Consider the following 22,144-nt stretch of genomic DNA (forward strand, 5'->3'; position numbering starts at 1 on the left):
CGAACTGTATGTCCTCAATCTCCCTTCCTTTCAATATTTCTGTAGTGTCATAGCAGCCCAGGGCACATGTCCTTGCATATGAGGCTAGAGTACGTTTAATGAAAGAAAAAGCATGTTCCTGGATATACAATACACACAGAGTGAAACTCCTAGAAAGTACTGTTGAAATAAATGGGGAAATCAAGAACATGCTAAAAGTAAGCATGCACAGAAATAGCAGCAATTATGCACTAGGTCTTGCATATCCTGAAGAGGCATTCACAATACAGTCTAAAATTACATTTCTGGCTACAAGCCTTGAACTGGCCAAGTTCATTTAAAGTTTTGTCTTGAACAACTTTCACACAATTGTAAAAATGTCTACTGTTGCTGATTGTAAAGTGATGTGACTATTTTTAAATGTCATATGACAGAGCCCATATTTTAGGAAATTCTGTAAAAGGGTAAGAGCATATTATACCTACGCATCAGAAGTCCTCCCCCACCCCTACTTCTCTCCCGGAAAAAAGGAAATGTGCATTCTGAAGCCTTGCTCTGGCCATGTTGCTCATGTTTAGTGCCTTTAGCATCCTTACTAGGCTGAGATGAAATTAATTTTCAGTTAAAATTCTTTTGTTCCATGATCTAGCACACTTGATGTCATCAGGAAGATTTTCATCAGGTTAAAGTTTTAGATACTTGTAATCTGCCATCTTTTATTCGCCTTTTTCACATAGGTTGTTTGTTTTTCTCCTTATCCATGTTGCCTATTGAATGCTTTCTTTGACAAGAAAAAGTTATATTGATAAAAGGGAAAATACTGATTAAAACACTTGCCTCTGTATAAATTCAACCTTCTGCACCCTAATTAGCAAGTCTTTCCTAGTTTCCCTCATAGGCACACTTACAGTACACTTGTTACTACACTGCTATTCCATCCCAAGTGTAACTTAATTCCTAAATTGGTTAGTTGCTTTGCTACTCATCTGATTTTTAAACAGTGGGGACTACCTCAGGTGTGTCAAGCTTATACTAGATAAATATTTTAATAATTTCTCATTAGCTGCAACAATAGAGGTCTCATTAGTTGGCTTTGTAAATAATGGCATGATAGCGTCTCTCCAAAGTAAAATGCTATACAGGTCGCATATTAATTCCTTTTTAATCCCATACAGTTCCTCAGTGAGTTAGTTGTTGTTGTAGGTTTAACAGTAAAAGAAGTTTGGAGTGAGGGACCTTCATGCTTGGTTCCTCTAAATGATAGTGCATATTATCAATCTTTTGTTGTTAATTCTTGGATTGATAGTAAAGATTTCTATTATTCACATGATTTAAAATCTGGTTTTGGAGTAAATTATGACTTCATTTGTGAAAGGAGGGGGTATTCCCTCCCCCCCACTATCTTGTGATAGAAATCTTGAAATGCTTAACAAACTCCCTAGTTGATGACTCATCCGGTGATGCTACTTCCAAATATTTAGCAGCTTGGGCTTCCTGTTGAAGACCCCTTCAGTTTCCAGTTTTCTTTTCACTATGATATGAGTTGAAGCTGTTGGTCTTCCCCCTCCCTCCCTTAAATGATATATTCAAATAGCTTTTTTGGTTTATTTGTGTACATGCTTATAGTAATGAGTAAAGGCTATATTAACTTTCTCTGTCTTCGTGAAATTGCATTGCTGGGATTGTTTTATTATCCATTTGTCTGGTCTGTCTTGCCAGGAATTTGATGGCTTTATTCCCAGATTCATAATGCACCCTCTTCCGTTTGCGAAGTGCAAATTCTTCCTGGGCCGGGCTTACTTCTGAGAGTTTTGCCTTAAAGGGGTCTTGTGATATTCCAATGATAGTGCTTCAGACAACTTTTCTCTAGGCTTCACAGGGTGGGCGATGCTCATGTGCATGTAATATCTACAATAACATATATTTTGGGGCATTCTTCTTGTAACAGCTTCAGTGCTTTACTTGCTTTTCATATGTCTTGTTAATGATACAAATAACTCATCAAGAAGAAAACCTTTAAATGTTTAGGTTTTTTTAGTGCAAGCTACTAATTCACTTTAAAGTGAAGATTTTACTGCAGTGGTTCTCAAACTTTTTTGTACTGGTGACCCCTTTCAAATAGCAAGCCTCTGTGTGTGGACCCCCCCTCTTCCCTCTTATAAATTAAAAACACTTCTAAATATATTCAACAACATTATAAATGCTGGATGCAAAGCGGGGTTTGTGGTGGAGGCTGACAGCTCCACACACACACACACACACACACACACACACACACACACACACACACACACACACACACACACACACACACACACACACACACACACACACACACACACACACACACACACACACACACACACACACACCCCGCCCTGTGTAATAACCTCACGACCCCCTGAGGGTCCCGAACCCTTTTTAGTGTTAAGACTTCTTTATATGAAGAAACACTGGTTAAAAATGCCTACACATTTAAAAGTATGGAAATCAAAAGAAGGCAAAAGGTAATATTCAAATATTCTCATAGTTAGCACAATTGTTAAATATATTTCCCATTCAAAAAACCACCTTTTAACTGTGGTCTAGAATTCCCTACCCAGCCTCAACATGGAAACTACAGATACTTACAGCCACCCATGCCACATTTGAAATACACACTACAAACCACTGTACTCCCATCATTTATGCTGCCATGACCATCCTCGTTCTCCTGTTCATTATGGGCCAAAGATACCAACATCTTCCCTCTTATTTTATATTAATTGATCAGAGATTCTTTTCTCTCTGTCCCAACTTCCCACTGTCACCAAATGAGCACAGCAGATTGCATCTTACAAAAAATCTTGTACCAATGTCTTGATGGGAAACGTGAAAACTTCAGTTTGAGTTTCAGCTAACGTTGTACATCGATCTTTTGGAATTGCTGGTTAATTTCCAAACTCTGAACTATACTCCTGACTGTAAAGGCTAAGCAGAAGTACTAGGTCCTTTATTAGAGGCTGTTTTCTCTTTTCAGGAGAAGAGTGTATTGCTGTATATGAGGAAGCAATTAAGTGTTTGACCAAGAAACGGTCCCGAACATTTGACAGTGAGCAAGACTAATCTATTTCAAACCTTACTTTCTGAGAGAGAGCATTTTGAGACGATGCTAGCAAAGCAATTCTGGTAACACTTAGTCCTCAACTTAATTCCTCCAATGAATCTGTTTTCAGGTCTGAGCATGGTAAACCCTGCTAGTTGCATTGGTAGATCTCCTTTGGACAGTAACTGATCAGGTAACCACATTTTTAGTCTTTTCCTATCTTCAGTATAGCTTTTGACATATAGTTGGAATATATGTGCAGTCCCTGGTTAGAGATGAAAAGAGTTGCTTGTGACGGATGTCATTCCATTCTTTGAAAGGTCTGGACAATACCGAGCAACTGCTTGTTTGCTCAGACAGCTTTGTCTCATGGGTGTTATCAGTCTCACTTAGTATACTGAATTTTCCCATCTGCTGGAATTGAATGGCTTGCTTCATAGCTGAATTAGACTAGAATTTGGATACGGGCTTGGCTGGCTAACAGTGAAATTAAGGAAATGCTTGTAGATTTGGCAGATATTGTATTGGCCCTCTTGTGCTTGCCACTTGTTACTTAAGTTTGTAATTTAGGGTTTGTTGGGTCATCAGCTGCTCTTGAGTGCTCTAGAAATATCAGTAGTCAAGACTGCAGCTGTTTGCTTACTAAGTGCATTGCATGGGAAATGAACTACACCAACAGTTCAGAGGCTATACTGGCTTCTGTCTAACTTCCAGGTAAAATCAAGATCCTGATTTTGACCTATAAAGACCAAAATGGTTGGAACCCGGCTGCCTCAGTCTGCATCGTTTCTAAGTGATGTTGCAGCAATTGAGATTAGCAGAGATGCTAACACTAAGAATCCTTTGGTTTAAAAGGGAGGGGACTATTGGTAGAGTATCTTGTGTTGGGTGCTCTGTTCTAGAATGTCTGATGTGGTCCCCAATTTGATTACCTTCAAAGCCTTACAACAGGCTTTGAAGGTAATGTATCTTTGGGAGGAGAGTTGGCTCTTGCTTGGAGTGAAAGATGTGAGGATCTATAATGCAAGTTTATGCATGATATATTTTTGGAGAAATTTTGGGTACAGAGGATGACAATCATCCTAATTCTATGATGACAAGAACAGAATCTGTTGCAAGTCAATTTCAATTTTTTTAAAATGCGTATTTGGTTCTTTAAATACTGTGGTTGATGTATTTTATGTCTAAGATGGATGGGTGGATGTCTCCATGAAAAACTTTTTAATGTGCCCTCTGCATGAGCTTCTCTACAGATCATATACTTACACTTCGTTTTTGAAATAAAGGAGAACCAGAGAGTTAGGAACTAATTTTTAAACTAGCTATAAAAGCCATTTTACAAAACTACTTGTTAAGATGGAATAATGGTGCTTTCCCTACTTCCTTCTGCTACATCTCAAGTAATCCCTAAAATGTTTAGTGATCTTTCACTTTCTGTTACAGATGTTAAAAATCAGGCCTATAATTTGAACCCTGGTTCAACTTTATTTCTAGAGTACTGATTCATATTTTCAGTCATTAAACTCTTCCCTAACTCTTCCTCCCCCTATGCCATCCAGTTGATTAGATCCAACATTAGCATCTTTTAAAGTAGTAGATAAACACAATTCTCATGTTTATAAAGAACATGGAACAGACGTGTCAGTCTAGACCAGTGGTGTTCAAACAGGTGACAGCAAGCCAGCATTGGGTTACCTTGCTCTGGTCAGCACTGCTGACTGGGATGTTAAAAATCCCGTCGATGGTGCTGCCCAGCTAAGGCAGGCTAGTGCCTACCTTTTCTGACACTGCACCCTGGAAGCGTCCAGCAGCAGGTCTGGCTTCTAGGGGGGGGGTCACAGTACTCCGAGCACCAGCTCCACGTTCTCTTTGGCTAGAAACCTGGGTGGGGGGCGGTGCCTGCTGGCCAGAGTCGCGCAAAGCCACTTGTGCACCTGCGGCTCAGCCAGACCTGTTGCTGGCTGCTTCTGGGGCACAGCGCAGTGCCAGGAAAGACCAGAAGCCTGCCTCTGCACCCCAGCTGTGCTGCTGACCGGGAGTTGCCAGAGGTAAATCTGTGCCCAATCTCCTGTCCCAGCCCCCGCAAAGCTGAAACACCTTCCTGCACCCCAAGCCTCTCATCCCTGGCCCCACCGCAGAGCCTGCACCCCCAGCCCAGACCTCTGACTTCCTCCTGTACCCTGACGCAGCCCTGAGTGCCCCCAAACCTAGAACACCAGCCCCACCTGAGAGCCTGCTGCACCCCCTGCCCTGAGCCCCTCCTGCGCCTCAGCCCCCTGCCCTAGCCCCACCCCAGAGCCTGCACCCAGAGCTGACCCCCTCCTGCACCCCTATACCAGTCCTGAGCCCCCCAAACCAGAGTCCCTCCTGTACCCCTGCCCTAGCCCCACCCCAGAGCCTGCACCCAGAGTCCTGACCTCCTTCTGCACCGCAACCCCCTACCCCAGTCCTGAGCCCCTCCCACACCTCTCATCCCCAGCTCCGTTGGGACACGGGCATCAACAATTTTCTTCAACTGGGTCCCCAGAAAAAAAGTTTTGAAAACCACTGGTCTAGACAGTTAATTGCCCAGGAGTTCACTTTTGATGTTCAGTGAAAGTCTTTGGTAAACTGTGATTTTGTTGTCAGATAAAATATATCAAAGTATCAGAAATAAGCTATTGAGGTTTCACCCCATAGACCTTTTTAGGTATTTCTAGGCTACCTGTTAAACCTACAGGATGTAGTCACTCACTAGAATAGAAATCACACCATGGGGCTCCTGTCGCTTTGAAACAGAAAATAAAAATAGCCTACTCTGGAATGGCTTATAGTGAGTCTCTCTTAGAAGCTGGCATTAACCCTTCTTGCCCTAATTCAGGGATTGTCAAACTTTTTTATAGCATGTATCACTACATCCTAACTGGGGTTTCTTGTAGACCATCTTACAGTCTGCACAGTTGTGAATATCTCCTTTCTCGCTTCTAAACATCATAATTCTGTGGTAATTACAGCAGTTTAAATGGGGAAGTAATGTTACGGAAGTATTGGGTGATTTGTAGCTGTCTAAATGAAATTTAGCAGCTGGAAATGGAAAGCAGAAGGGCAGAGTTAGTGGGCTGAACTGGGGCACGAAGGTGGAGAATGACCAAGAAAAACGGTGGAGGGAGATAAAAGGAAGAGTAGAGTTGTAAAATGGCAAAGGGGCAAACAAGTATTGGGTATTGAACATGTTGAAAAATAACCCCTTTGAATTATAGGGTTTCTTCTATGGCTATCAGATTCTGATTATAGTATGGGAAGAGATAGGATTGTCTTAAACTCCAATTATAGATTGGTGTCTTCCTCTGTTTTCCCATTGATTTGACAATCCAATATGAGTAGTCTCCTTCTGCAACCTTGTATTTACTACCTAAATTAGCCCTTAGAACAAGCATGCTCTGTTAAGGTTTTAATTTGAGCAGCAGGTGCAGAGTAATTCTCCTTGTCTACTTATTGTCCTTTCTTCCCTCCCCCCCACTCCCACCTGTCTAGCTTTATTCTTTTAAAGCTATAGAAGACTCTATTCTCCGTGCCTAGCCCCTTCTCAGGGCTACCACCTGGCCTGCCTATGAGAGTTCACTCAGCTCCCCATGAAATACTTATTCTCCAGCAGACACAAGATGGTTTACTGCACTCTCTTGCTGATTCCATTCTGGAAAGGAGCAAGTTGAGAACTGGAGGAACAGCTCGCTGAAAGAATGATTTTAAAAGAAGCATATTTCTTGAAGGGAGGGGGTGGGTGTTTTAGTATCTTCTAAATATTTAGAACCTGAAGGATAGAACCACTGACCTTGATTCTGTAATACTGAACCCTTAAGAACCTGTCCTCAGGATTCCATCTCTCCCTCACTCCAGGCCATTCAGGTTTCCTCAACTTTCAGCCTTTATAGTTATAAGTAAGGCGAAGATTTTGTCATGGTTATTTTTAGTAAAAGTCATGGACAGGTCATGGGCAATAAACAAAAATTCACAGAAGCTGTGCCCTGTCTGTGCCCTGCTGCTGAGGTCCCATGGTCCTGTTTTCTCCCCCCTCCCCCCCTTGTGGTGGTTGGGAGCTGTGCAGTTCCCCCTCTGCCCACAGCAGCTGAGAGCTGCAGGGTGACCATATTTCCCAAAGAGAAAACGGAACATTCCCACCCACTCATCCAAGGCGTTCCTCTCCTCCTGCGTGAGGCTTTCGTCCATCTCTGGAACCCTGAGGAGGGCCCCCTCAGGATTCTGTCACCTGTTGCTAGAACATTGCAAGGGGTCCCTGTTGCTAGAACCCTGCCATGGGCCCACTGGCTGCCAGCTCCAGAGTCCTGCAGTCCCTGGGGCTGAAGCAGAGAATGTCACGAAGGTATCTGGAAGTGACTGATTCTGTGACTTCCGTAACAAACATAGCCTTAGTTATAAGCTGTTGCCATTTCCATATCCCTTCTCTCTTCCTTCCTCCCCTAAAAGGTCATTGAAGGCCTGCATGTGTGCTGTTATCAGTAGTTTTAAGACAACTTAGTTTCTAGAGCAAGCTTTTCTGGAGTTCTGAGCAAAGAATTTTAGGAAAAACTTCGGATGAGATCACCTCTTCCAATGGTCTTGTTTGACTTGCCTCAAACAATCAAAATTAAACCTGGGGCATTTTGCCTGTGAGACTTCAAGCTGATTTTGTTTTGGCAAATCAGGGTCAAAACCTTGCTTGTAAGAGGTGGCTTTATTTAGGTGCAACAGGTACATAATGCAGTCATGTTGACTGTAATATAAATTTGGATTGGACAACTTCAATCTTTAAAAGCATTTGCCTTCTGACTAAAACTTCAGTGCCCATTTTAGAATCTCATTGTTTGAGGTTTTTCTCAGTGCTCTGGCACCCCTTTAGTGTTTCTTTTCATTGTATAACTGATTCCTTTTTTCTTCACTAATAGGAATGGTGTTTCAGCATTCAATAATTCTTGCTTTAACATACCATTACCCAAGAATTCAATTAAGGTTGAAGAGAACACTTTTTTCATTTGCTAAACTAAATATTGAAATGACTTAAGGTGATCAGAGAATCTAGTGGCAGCTGCATCTTCAGGTTTTCTGAAATATAGTTTGTACTTTCGGAATTCCTGGTTGGTAATAGGTGTGAAGGCTTTTTTGCCTGTGCTGACAATATTTTGTTTCACTCTTACTGTTTAGGTGTTATCAGTATAGTCTCTGTAATCTTGGTAATCTGGTTCACCTTAATGAACTGAATTATAATTCTCTTTACAGTTTTCTGTGAAGATGAGAGGATCAAATCCCTAGTTTACCCACACAGTGTGGGGAGAAGTTCTGTCATTGATTCATTTGGCTTCTTTTTCAGAGAGCAAAGGAGAGGAAGACATTACAGAAACTACTCAGCAAGGTTTAAAACCTTAGTCATTTTTTGTTTGTAGCTAAATTTCAGTTTCAATTAAAATAACCCCTCATTGGCTTTTCTCTTATGTTCACTAACGTAAAAGCTGGCAAGATCTACCTATAGCTTCAGGAAATTCCTGTTCCAATTTTCTCTACTCTCTCAGGACTCTTGAATTTGTATCCTTGTCCCTTGGTAACCACGTAATGTGGTTTCAGCATGTCTGTCAGAGTTCCATTGTTGATGTTTATACTAGTTTGTAATTTTTTTGTTTTGCAGCAAAGGTTCTAATTTGCCTGTTCTGTTTCAACTTAGACATATTGTTAGACTTCTGGATTGCTCTCCAGAGGATCTAACTAACCTCAGAAACTGAACTGCTTTTAGTAGCTTTTTGCGCCATTAGATCTGGCAAGAGCATTCCTAGTATGGTCTTCCATTCCACAGTTCTATGCTAAAAGTTGAAGGGTCTTCTTTACAAGAGATGTTTGCTTCTGTTGGGATTCCTGGGGGGTGGAAAGGTATCTGAGAAATCTGCAGATATTGTTGGTTTTCGTGCCCAGACCTGTATTGTAACCTACCACATCATACTTTGCACTTTGCTTTTAGGCTAAGAACTCATATTGGAATACAAATAGGACCCAGTATTTCCTGAGAAGTTAGGTGGCAAATTCTGGACTCTAACCATTTGATGTTAGGGATTTCATACTGGGGTCCAAACTACTGAGGTAAACTGCCATTAAAAGGCTTTGGCATTCTTGCTGTTTTTTCTTTTTGAAAATTACTCTAGCCTTCCTGAAGTGGGGCATCCATATCCCTGAAAATCTTGCCATTTCCACTTCAACTTCTGTACACGATGGATTGATTTAAATTACTTTGATAAATTAGTAGATAGGAAACCTTGACTTACAGAAAATTTAATTTTGTTTTGCATTTGTACTTTCTTTTCCTAAAGAGATGTAGATTCTCATTGGTTGGTAACTATTAAAACATATTTTGAAACTAAATTAGCTTTTACACTAAATATGGTACTACTTTTTAATAATCAGGAGGATACACTAATCCATACACATTTATTTAAGCAATTATATAGCTTAACATAATTTATTCAGTGTTTTAATTTTTACATTTGTTACAAAATGGTGGATCATGTATTTCCTATTAAATCATTTAATTTTTTTACTCTCTGTATGAAGCTGCGTTTGGATTGAAATTGAAATTTAATTAAATGTAAAACCCAACATTTTAAAATTGTTTTAAACTTGCTGGATAAGAGTGTTATCAAAATATATTTAGTATTTGAATCTGCTCTATTATTGGTGAATTGAACTGCTTATTTCTGTCCATGACATCCTTCAAGATTTTAGATCCAGTAGATCTCATTTCCTCCCACCTCATATTTAGTCATAGATTAGAAGAGAAAAACAAGGTTTTCTGCTTTTTCAGCTCCCAATCCATTTCTTAATTTTGAATGAACTGAACTAGTTGAATAAACTGAAATTAAGAGAATATTAGGAGTTGCCTGCAGAAGAGATTGCTGCTGTTGTCAGATTCTGGTTCCATGTGCTTAGCCAATAAGTTTTGCCAGTTCAGGGTTTGACTTTCTTTAAAATGTCAGCAGCAAACATACATGATTTGATTTTCTTTCATCATTTTAATACATCATAGTACATTTAGGACTTTGGCTCTCATAATTTCAGACTTAATTTTAAATTGGTTTATTTTTGCAAAAGTGTGTAACTTAAATTGAAAATCTGATTTAAAATAAAAATCCTAGATTTTGAACTTTGATTTTTGGTTTATTTTATTTTGTTATTTGTCTGCAGTGCCTCTATATCTTTGAGGCGTCACTCTTCTACTCTAGTTTTCTGTGGGTTACCCATTCGGGTCTTGAGGGAATATAAATGCTTTAATTAGACTAGGAGTGATTCTGAGCTACTTAAAGCACTCACTGTCAGTGACAACATACTGCTTCTACAAGGCTGTCCATGATTACTGAGTTCTAACTGGAAATTGGCCTAGACCTAGTTTCATTTTGTTAGCACACTTTTGCTGAGGGAGATGCATGTGGAAGCAATCTTATTGAAGAATAAGCAAGAAATGCTGATTATATTCCATTTAATATAATGGTGTAGAGTCCAGAACTATTGACACCAAATAGCTAGTACATTGGTGCTGGGAGACTAAAGTGTTTAGTTGTTGGGCGGGAAGATGCAGTTTCCAAATCCATAGTGGTAAAAATGCTGTACTTAAGTCTTTTTGCTTTCATCATAATTTTGTCCTCATCTTAGCTGATGTTTATAACAAAGCATAAGTATGAAACAGTGGAGCTTGGCAACTGTTTGAGTAATAAGTCTCTTCTGAAAATTCCTTCCTTGAATTATGAAAACTCCTATTTTGCTGAGCTTTCACTGTTTATTCACTGCTAGTATCAAGTTACGCCGTTAAAATCTAGGACTTACTGTTTTCTGATGTATTTTCCTATGAATTTTGGTTTCATTACCAATCTTCTCTCACTTTCATAGAATCATAGACTATTAGGGTTGGAAGGGACCTCAGGAGGTCATCTAGTCCAACCCCCTGCTCCAAGCAGGACCAATCCCCAGATTTTTACCCCAGTTCCCTTAATGGCCCCCTCAGGGATTGAACTCACAACCCTGGGTTTAGTAGGCCAATGCTCAAACCCCTGAGCTATCCCTCCCCCCTTTGCTACAGTGGAATAAATAACTGGTCATTTAAGGCCAGAAACAAGGTTGTTTTTTTTTTAATTTGCAACAGAAATTAAAAAAAAAATATATGACACTCCAATTTAAAACAGGTTTCCAGCAAGCATGAAACAAATCAAATTACAGTACAGACCCGTTTACACACGAATCCTCTTAATGCGCGGTAGTGCTATGCCTCCCAGTGTTGCCTATTTAACATGTGAAACTCACTAACACACAGTACAGGAACTTGCTGGGTAGCGCTACAGATTTGCTCACTGACACAGAAATCGTCAGGAAGTGCGGTGCGGAAACGTGTTGTATGACTTTACTGCAAGGACCCCTGCAGTGCTTTAAGGTCCCTGCCCCTTTTGCCCCCCCTTGGCTGCCGATGGGGTGGGATGCAAAGGGAGCAGCTACCCTGGGGTTGACATTTTTAAAAGGGCCTGGGGCTCCAGACACCACTACCATAGCAGCGGCGTCCAGAGCCCTGGGCCCTTTAAATGGCCACTGGAATCCTGGGCAGTGCAGACCAGGCGGCTTGGAAGGGCTGGCTGGGGGATGCTGACCCTTAGCTCTACCCCTTCTGCCCTACGCCCCCACCCCCTTCTGGGCACCAGAGCCGCCCCCACTCTATACTAGTAAGTGTCCTGAGTTACTTTCTCCCCTGTGTAATAGTAGTAGTAATTTTCTTAAATTACACATTTGACTTTATATTCTTGCAAAGCGCCGTTAACAGATAGGCCTGTAGTATTTGAGATGCTGTGAATACATACATAATCCTAGATAATTGAGTGTGAGAGTGTGTGTGTGTGTGCGCACACACAATATAGAATCTTAAGATATTTCATCATGGCCCTCTTAACCCGTGGTCTGTTAACACGCGGTCGTGATGGCTTGACTTCTGACATCCGCGAGTAAACGGGTCTGTACTGTAGCAGCCTCATCTAGAGTCCTTAGTATTTAGAGACCCTGAAAAAGAGGAAGGGATAAGATAAGATGAGCTCCCCATAGAAACTTGTATGAGGAGAAGAGGGAGGGTGGTGAACAGGGTTCCTGAATAGTGGATTTGGTAGAGATGGAGAATTTGCTTTAATTATGAAAATTTGGTAAGTGGAATAGTTTGCACTATGAAATCTGATACAGGTGAATTAATGACTAATAAACCTGTAGAAAGAGGTTTGTAAATAAAAGACTTAAATTCTAGAGTAGACTGATAAATGCACTAAATATTAAACTGACACTATTTTCTGTGTCTTTCTAGCAATTATTTGAAATTTTAAACAAAAATGTCCTGTTTTCCCCCATTTCAAATAGGAAGTAGAAACTAAAACTGTGTTAACTTAAATTAAACTGACAGGCATAATCTACAACTTTTAACAATAGCACAGCAGCTCTACTCTAGATCTCTAACAGTGAAACCATTAATGAACTTACACCAGTAGAAGAAAAGAGCTGCAAATAAAGCCTTGTAATAAGGTTCTTTTGTAGTGTGTGAAGAAGTAGGCACTGTCGTGACTACTTACAAAGTAGGAGATAAGCTCTGCTTTCTATTATAATGGCATAAATCAAAAGTCAGTGGAGTTACTGAAAAAAGAATTTAACTGAATGTAGTTGATGTCAAATATTGAAAGAGAAATATGATTGCCGTGTCCGATAAGTATTTGTTAGCTTCAACAAGTAAACTAATATTTATGCTATTCAGTAGTTCTGTGTGAAATAGTTGTCCAGCATTGCCATTTTTGGACAAATAGTGAAGTGTAATATAGTGATTTTACTTTCTACATAGTTGAATAGATTTCCCTTCTACACTGAATATCTAATCTGCTAGTATTGATTCATTTTAATCTAGCATGTAGTATGTTTCTCGTGCACCTGGACATGTGCTTACTGAGAGCAATGTGCCAGTAAAGTAGAAATCACTAATGGCTGACAAAATTCCAGTCAGCTGCTTACTCACAACTGCCTGATATGTTTAGAGAATCTATTAGGTATTACCTGGATATTTTGAAAGGAAGCATCCAAATGAATGAGGAAACATGAATGTGTTATCTTCAACTGTTACATAGAAGTTCAGAAAACCTTAGTGCCAGGGCTGGGTGCTGTGCTAGTTAGGATGATTTAAGCAGTTTTAGTTCTAACAGCTCACATCTTTCATGGAGATCTGTTGGCTTCCACTGTCTTTTTGTCTTCAGGTTGTCAACTTTTTGATCACCTTATGCAGTCTATTGGGCTGTCATGAAAAAGAGGAAATAAGAATCTAGAAATATTTCAGAATTCACTAACCATTTCTTTGTTTAATCTAGACTTCTTGAGTTTGAAATTTAAAGATAGAGGTTAACTGTAAAACAGGCATATAAATAGTTCCCCCTCCCCCCATGGGTCAGTCTGTCTTCGTTCTCCATGTTAGCAAGCAACTGGCTGTGATTCAGAGGCATGCGGGTGGTTTACTACTGTGTCAGTAACTTTTGTCAGGCCTGACATATTCACCAAACCTAACATGCTGTTTTCATGATGTGTATATACCCAAAGAGTGGTATGTAATATGTCCTTGGAAAACTAACACTGATCATAATAGTTTTGTGGGAGGTATGCACAGGCTGTATTCCCATAATTTTTAGTATATGCTAGAATTATGTTCTTTAAAATGTGTTTTCCAAGTCATGCAGAAGCCCAATCGGCCTTAGACAAAGGAATGTCTGCTTGTTAGTCTGACTAGCCTGATCGTTAGGCAGAGACAGTTAAGGCACATTTACATAAAAGGTAAATGAAGACTTTAACTTGGAGAGTTGGGGGGGAGAGTTTCTTAAATACAGGGGTCTGAACCTTAAGTAAGTAAATGAATCAACTGATCATATACAATATTATGGTATTACAAAAGCATATCAAGTCAGGTCTTTTATGAAAGCTGACACACACTGATCAGTATTATTTTAAAATGCTTGTATTAACACTGTATGAGGAATTGTGGATACTCACTGGTATTCTGCTTTAAAGTCTGTGAATGAACACAAAGAGAAACTGGTTTTCTCCCAGACAGGGTGAAAGGCAGCTATCTACTTGTCTCCAGTGAAATTAAGCAAGGTGTGTCCAAAAACAATAGAAGCCTGAATTTCAAGCTGAAGGCTTGAAAATAAAGCTCTCAATTACTAATTACTTCACAAATTTCAAGGAAATAGACCTTTGCAGGTGACTTGAGCAAATAATTCATCCACTTGAGAGAAGTGGACCCTTCTTCTTCTAAGAGTATTCTAGTTTGCTTCCCAACAGGTGGAGGCAGTTGGGTTTAAGCATCTTTATTTCCTGCGCCCATACAAAAGACAAGGTTGTTACCTTTGGTATCCAGTTCAGTTTGACTATGGGTGCCTTCAGCATAGCTGTTCTCACTCTTCTCCATGAACCTAAAGGTCATCTTAAAAGTGAGAGATCATCCAAATGACCTCATACTGTCCTCTCAAACCTGGTGTATCAGCCTTATGCAAACAGACAGGGATTCTTGGGAGCAGGACATTTCCTATTTAGCATCTCAGTATCTCAGGGAGAAACTCTGACCTAGAACATTTGTGTGGAAATACCTGTTAAAAAAGAGATGGTGGTTATAAAGACTGAGTTGGTATAAAAGTAACTCATAAAAGGAGAATGTCATGGTCATGCTGTTGCAGACGATGGTATGTCTATGCTTGTCAGGTCAAAGATGAAAGACCTGCCACGTCTTGTTCAGCATATCCTCTCTGCAGTCTAGCCTATTCATATACCTGGCTATAGGCTCCCTGAAGCTCTAGGGCTTGGTGTTGATTTTAAGCGTAGATGAATGAGACTGACAATTTTATCAAGGTCACCATCCCCTTATTTCCAGGATTCACTGCTGCTGTACTGCCAATTCGGGTATGTCTACATTGCAATTAAACACCCATGGCAGCTGACTTGCGCCACGGGGCTGTTTTAATTGCAGTGTCCCAGAGCCCAGGCTCCAGCAGGAGAGAACTTTTATACTGCAATTAAACCACCCCTTCCCCTGTATCAGCTGACATGGGTCAGTTGTGGGTTTTTAACTGTAGTGTAGACATACCCTGAACGGCCCAGAGCTATATGTTCCTCAGAGCTTTAATTTTAAACTAGGTGTGCTTTTCTCTACCTGCCACCTTTTTAAGCCTATTGTGGCTACCATCTTAGAGTTCTGAAATATAAAGACAATGTTGCTCGTAATGATAAAGACTATCCATAGGGTGAGTGAATTAGCAACCCTTTTCTGTCCACTCTTGGTCTTTTTTAATCATTGTAAGGTATGCCTTAGAACTATACCTGCCTTCTTCCTCAGGAAATACATTCCTCCATCTTATCTATATTTATTATTTCTGTTCTCAGAACTGGCATATTCCTTATCTGCATGGTAGTCTTAAAATTGTCCAAATAGAACTTTAGAGATGAAGGAAAACCTGCAGACTCCTCAAGTATCTGGGAAGTATTGTCCCACCTTTGCTACTTACCAAATGTAAGGGGCCTGTACATTTTACTAGAAGGCTGTGTGCTCAAGCTGAGAGAAAATCCTCAATGCACTTAGTTTTAAAATAGTGTAGCAGTTGTAACAATTGAAGTTCAGACTCTGAGCAATTAGCTTGGACTTCTCAGATTTATATTCTTGATTTATAATACAGAATTAGTAGTTCTTGCCTGTAAAGAATTATGACCTTTTCAGTGTTTATGATCCTTCTTGATGAATGAACTTACTTGCTGACTTCTTTTAGAAAACCAAGCTGCATTGAATTAGTATAAAACAATTGCACATGTCCTACATGACCAAGTGAATGTGTTGATCCTAGTTTACAGGATGGAAAATGTGAGAAGGAAAATGGTTTTTCTTTAGTTGTTGGCTTTGAAAAAGAATCCTAAGTACTCAATTAGTAAAGTACATGTGAAAGAAAATGCCTGAAAAGTTAAGGTCAAAGCAAACTTGAACTGATTTAAAAGTGACCTACAAAGAATTTTTTTAAATGGGAGTGTACTCATTGGTACTTCTGTATGCTACATAAAGAGAGCCTGAAAGCTTTTATAAAAAATGTTTGGTATTCAGGAATGTCAGCTGGTTTTGCTGACAGACCTACTGGAAGTCTCAAGATGTGTCAAACCTCTTGAATGAAGGGTCATTTTTCCAAAATGCTAATTAATGATGAAAGTGAAATAGTCCAACTAAAACGCCTTTGTTTGCAGGGTTTTAGCTATGTTGGTGCCAGAACATGACACACGTGGTAGGTGAGGTCATATCCTATTCTTTTTGTTGAGAAGAACAACAGCTCTTTGGAGCCCGAATGCCTCTCTCACTCACCAACAGAAGTTGGTTCAATAAAAGATATTTCATCCACTTTTTGTCTCTGCAAAACTGCCTTGCTCAACTTTCAGTTTTCTCTCTCTTGCAATAACACTTCAGTAGTTCTCAAGTCATATCTGTTTACATGGAAAACTCCGGTCCTGTCTGGAAGGCTAAGGCAGGAGAAATCTTCCCTTTTTAGATTTTTATACATCAGAAAGAATAGAAGAGGCCACAATTAGTTATTTGTAGCTTTTCCTACCCTTCCACAATTTGAAGGTTGCCTTTAATTGTAAAAATATGTGGTTAATGCCCCAGGTAAGTTATTTTTGTGCTGAATTCATCTAAAAAAAATTCTTGTGTGGTCATTTGGCCCTTTACGAAAAATACATCCCAGAATACATTTTCTGTATATCAGATAGAAAAGCATGACTCCTAGCATCAGTAACAGTGTATTCTGTGCATATTTTAAGTAACTGGTGTTAAAGGCCTGAGGAAGGAGCTTTTAATGTTAAGGAAGATTTGTGTTGAATGTACCCCACCTCCTGTTCGTTGGGGTATTTCAGCACATTATCAGACTTGCCTCAATTTTCAAATCACTCTTGCAGTTCTCTTTTTAAGGTGTTAGTCAAGAATTTCTGGCCAGAGATTCGGTGTTCTGCAGTATTCTTGTCAAAATTACTATGAACAGCATTAATCATATTGTGCATAACGTTCCTTAATTGTTACTAGTCACATATATGAGCACTTAAATGGAAAATTCTAAGTATCTCATTTATATAGCTGTATTGATTTAGATTAAATGTTCTGCAGGTTTTTGAAGGCTGAAAAGAATTTATGGGGTTGTTAGCCAGCTATAGTAAACATTTTGATATTCTGCGTTTTTAAAAAGTAGTTATTTTATTCTCTGTTTTGCATATACAAACCTTTCTTTAAGGAAATGTTCTCCTATAGTAAATGCAGCTACAAATTAAACTATTTAGATTTTGTTTGCGAATTAAGTAAACTTTATCTGTCATTTTAAGTTTGCTTGATTTTAGTTATTGACATGTACTTTTAAAGAAATTTTAGTAAGTTAACATCCTCTAACGCTGAATCTCTTTAAATGATGAAAGAAGCATCTTTGTTGATTTTAATAATCAGTGTTTGAGAATATCACTACAAGTAACGTACTGAGAACTGGACTGGTTAACTCAAGACAGTGATAATGGGCTATGGAACTTTTTCTTTGAGGTCAGCAGCTCGTATCTGGTTCTGCTTGGTGATGATTCAAAGTTGAGCCCAAACCACCAACACATACTATCTTTAAATGATTTGGGTTGCTTGTCCTTATTGAGTTCATAGATAGCCCTGTCTGAATTACCCACCACCCCAATTGGCACCGTTCATTGTGACAGTCGAGAGTCCAAGGACTGAACAAGAATAGGGAAGGAACTGTTCTCTCAACCTTGTAGATGGCTACTCCAAGGTCGTGGTTGAGGTATACTGTCAATGATGTGTGGAAGGCATTGCTGTACATTAAATAGATGAGTACAAAGGGTTCAGTCTCCAGAGCCATTAATCTGTTACCTTTCATGAGCAATAACTCATATTCCTTCTGCAAGAAACTTTCTAGACTCAAAGAATCAGTCTGCATGAAGAGTTCAGATACTCAGACTTTTTTTCAGTCCATAAAGTGTAATTTAAAGCAACATATTGGTGAACAGACTGACCAAAACTTCACTACTGAGATTTCTAAGCAGTTTGCTTTGAAGCGATGTGTCTCTTTTGAACACAGTTGGTATGACTTCTAATTTTACATTGCCATAAAACTGGACGCTTCTAGATATTTATGTTTGAGAAGGCAGGAAAAAAGAGGCAAATTCAGTTTTATGATATACAGTTTTAATAACAAAATTTTTCTGTACACTGCACTTCAATTTTACTCCATTTTATATTTTCACCCCCACCAGAAAATGGCTCTTAAACATGTCTTGAATACAATACATTTGGGACTCTGCTTTTTAATCTCTGGTCTCAGTGTCGGTAGAAAAAGTTCACTAATGTTTTAAAATCTGGGTTTTCTTTTACCATAATGAAAGAGTTTAGTTGAAAGTGTAGCAGATGGAACATTTCATATGCTTGCTTCACAGATCTGAAAGCTTATTGTTTTGACCTTATTAGGTAGTATGAGTTTGCCTATCTTAATAGATAAGATTTGATTAGATCCTAGTACTTCTCTGTAAAAGAAGTGTTTAATACAAAATATGAAATGTGTGATCCCCAACTTGACTACACAGTGGCCTTTAACTGTACCACTAGCAATCAGTGGACGATGGTTTAAAAGAAAAAACTGACAGCCTCAGTCTATGGATAAACCTCAGTTCTAGTTGTGGAAAGGGGAATTGACATGAATGAATTGGCACTACGAATAAACCTCACTGGATTTTGTTTTATCTATGGGAGAAGGAAGATTCCATCCCTCTCTGAAGCGTCATTATTGTGTGGAAATCCACTTCTATGGAAGATGAAATCTAGTTTTTCCTAACTGATTACATTAATCGAAACAGATCAATTTTAAATACTCATTACAAAATTCAATCAACTTTCATGACTAGTACAAAAATTAACTTAGGCACATTAGGAAACAAATGTTAATGCAGATTTCTGTCTTAAAAAGCAAGCTGATACTTTTGCTCTCAAGTGTTGGCAATAGGTGACTGTCTTCAAAGGGCTGTAGCTCGATGTAGACACACACACTTGGATTTGCACATAAACTAGTTTGTCACTGAAAACTAGCTTAGTTCCCCCAATGGTTATGAGCCCGGGTAGCCTTGCATCTGATAAGTGTTAACGTCCTGTTGATTGAATACTATCAAGTAGTACAGGAACAAGACTTGACTCACCCAATGCCTTATCAGGCAGTTCTTCAAAGTTAAAAATAAGTGGAAAAAATCCATCATTGCAGAGAAATTACTAGAGATGGGAGAGCTTGTTCTTCCTTATTTCTGATCCACTCAAGCACTATGATTTAAACTGGTTCCAGGTGTTGGGTTCAGATATCACTGAGAGTTAAGGTGTGAGGAATGTGGGGGAGGAATGAGCAAATTGGGTGGAGAATGGAGCAGAGGATGAGTAGTTCTTAAGAGAATGCTCTGGAGAATGACAAGCAATTCTTAAACTGTCCACACATGTTAATTGTGTGTATAAAAGTGTGATGCGCCCAGAATTCCAACTAAACTTGATAGGAGCTGTGACTGTGTGCAGTGCATCTGAACGCAGACTCAGTAACCAAAAGATGGAATGTAGATTGTGGTCATTAGTCCTACTACTGGAACACAAGTTAAACCAACCACCTTGGCTTGCGCTCACTAAGAAACACAAGAAAAGTGTTTGCCAAATGAAAGAAAATTTATTGTCGTGATGGAGCCACAAACAATTGAGAATGGAAAACAATTTTAAAAAGCCACTTGGAATTGCTCCTTCTAATGAGTTCTTGCATACGACGCTGGCATAGATCATTACTTACTGCTTATTAGAGAAACCTAGTTAAATTTTCATTGCCATATATGACGCACAGTACATTGGATGTAATATTCACTGCTGGGGTCTAATGTGTGAATGTCCAACAGTCCTTCCCTGAATATTGGGTGTTGACGACTCAGGTCAAAGGCTAAATGCTGCTAGGGAGTGGGAATTATGTTCTGAGGCAGTTGGGAGATTGACTTTGTTTAAGATGGGTCATGCAGAGGCTGTTAAATCTTACATTGCCTCCACAGCTTACGTGGCATTAGATTGTGTGTGCCTTACTACTTTACCATCTCTAGGCAAGGCTGAGCCTAGAGTACTGGTTCAAAAGGGGGGTGGGTGCCTTGGCTGAAAGCTGATTCCTGGAGATCGGAGGGAAGGGAGAGTGCTGAAATTCTAGAGGATAAGGACCTGGATGGTTACTAATTGTTAAGGGCAAACAGTGTTGTGTTGGTTTTTGGAGCACGGCAAACAAGGGGAATGGGGTTTAGACATAGCCCTGTTGACAAGGTAAGCTGGAAGCCTGCTAGCCTTCCTTAGTCATGACTGTAAACTATGCTAAAAATTACTGCTAATTAGGGCTCTTGTGTAGGATTGCAAATGCAACACAGTCACATACTCTTGGGGGTAGCATGACAGCCATAGCCCCACTCACTACTTCCCTCTCCACACTGGAGTGAAGTATTTCAAGTTACTTTTGGACCATGCTACAACAGTAGGATCTTATTGGATAAGGAGAGGACAAACGTTTGTGTTAGGGGCTGGGTGCAGCAGAAATTAGCCCTGTCTTCCTAAGTGGGGATACCATAGCAAAAGCATTTGACTACCCACCATTGCTGGAATGACTCTAATCCCTGAGCACATCTGTTTGCACCTAAGGGTGCACTTGCAAAGACTTTTCTGAAAGCTAGCACTTCAAGGGCTTGATCCTGCCCGCTAATACCCAAACATTTACACCACTATAGCTAGTAAAGACATGCACAAATTTTTAACAAGATATGAAATGCCTGGTCACACATCGGAGGGAAAGACTGAAGCTTAGATGTAAACAAAGGGCCACGAACACTTATTTTAATAAGATAAAAGATTTATTTATCACCAGTAGTGCCAGTAAATCTATTTTTTCGTAGGATTTAATCATCAAAACATCCCCTTCTCTTCCTCCTCCTACCACTTCCTCTGTCTGCATAGAAGGTACTCTATATGGCTGAAAGTAGTTGGGATACTTGTAATGCAAGATAATCAGTCTATATTCAGGTTCTAACAGCAGATGGGTTCATTTAAAAAAATTATGGGAAACTAGCCTTTACTGAATGCACTTGCCTTAATAGAATACAAAATCATGGAGAATAAGAAAATGTATATATTGTTTTCTTGCTAAGTTGTGACACTGCAGTTTCATGTGACACAAAGGTATTCGGAAGCATGTGGATAGCATAAGAGTAATTTAAAAATATTTATGAAAAATATTATCTGAAGCCCCATGTATTTGAGACCTATTCCTTTCACAATAAAACATCACAATGTTGTATAACTGTACCCTAAATACGTAGGGGTGTGTGTGTATGTAAACATAATGCTGAATGATAAGCAAACAGACTTGTGCAGTGACTATCTGTTCGAAAAGTTTTTAGAAGTTTGGTACAACACATAATTAACATACCTTGAATGAATCAGCAATTACAGTATGTCAACACGGAGGAATTGTTTTCTCCAGTTGTGTGCTGCTGCTAATTGTCAAACACTGCAGCATTTGACCCAGAACACATTTTAAATATATATACATATTTATATATATAAATCCCCTCCTCCCTGTAGCCCCCCCCCCCCCCGGTCTAGTAACTTTGGTTAAAGTTTACAATATTTGAGCAATTTTCTTAAAAATATTGTAATTTTATATTTATTTGTGGTGTCTTATACCACTGTGGCTGCATAGGTCTCCAAATATTTACATGTAATTTTATAATAGTGTTTATAGCACATGCTACTTCTGGATAAAAGAAAATAAGTTTCCAAGGTGAGTAATTTTATTTAAAAAAAATGCAGATAGCATATGACCTTAAACTTTTTTCTTGTAATTGTTCAGCTGATAAATTATAATTAGCTTAGAAAGTATTTAATTGAAAAATGTTTCGTTTTATACTTAAGTGATATGAGATTGGATTTAACTACCTTGACTTTGGGAAGAT

At 39.3% G+C, this 22,144-nt stretch overlaps 1 protein-coding gene across 4 annotated transcripts in view; it reads left to right on the forward strand.

The window, feature by feature from the left end:
- The window catches only part of CTNNA1 (catenin alpha 1), a 214,242-nt gene that overhangs the window by 91,734 nt on the left and 100,364 nt on the right, over nt 1-22,144 (forward strand). The gene's annotated exons all lie outside the window — the stretch shown is intronic.

This window comes from Gopherus flavomarginatus, chromosome 7 (assembly GCF_025201925.1).
Source record: "Gopherus flavomarginatus isolate rGopFla2 chromosome 7, rGopFla2.mat.asm, whole genome shotgun sequence".
NCBI classification, from domain to species: domain Eukaryota; kingdom Metazoa; phylum Chordata; order Testudines; family Testudinidae; genus Gopherus; species Gopherus flavomarginatus.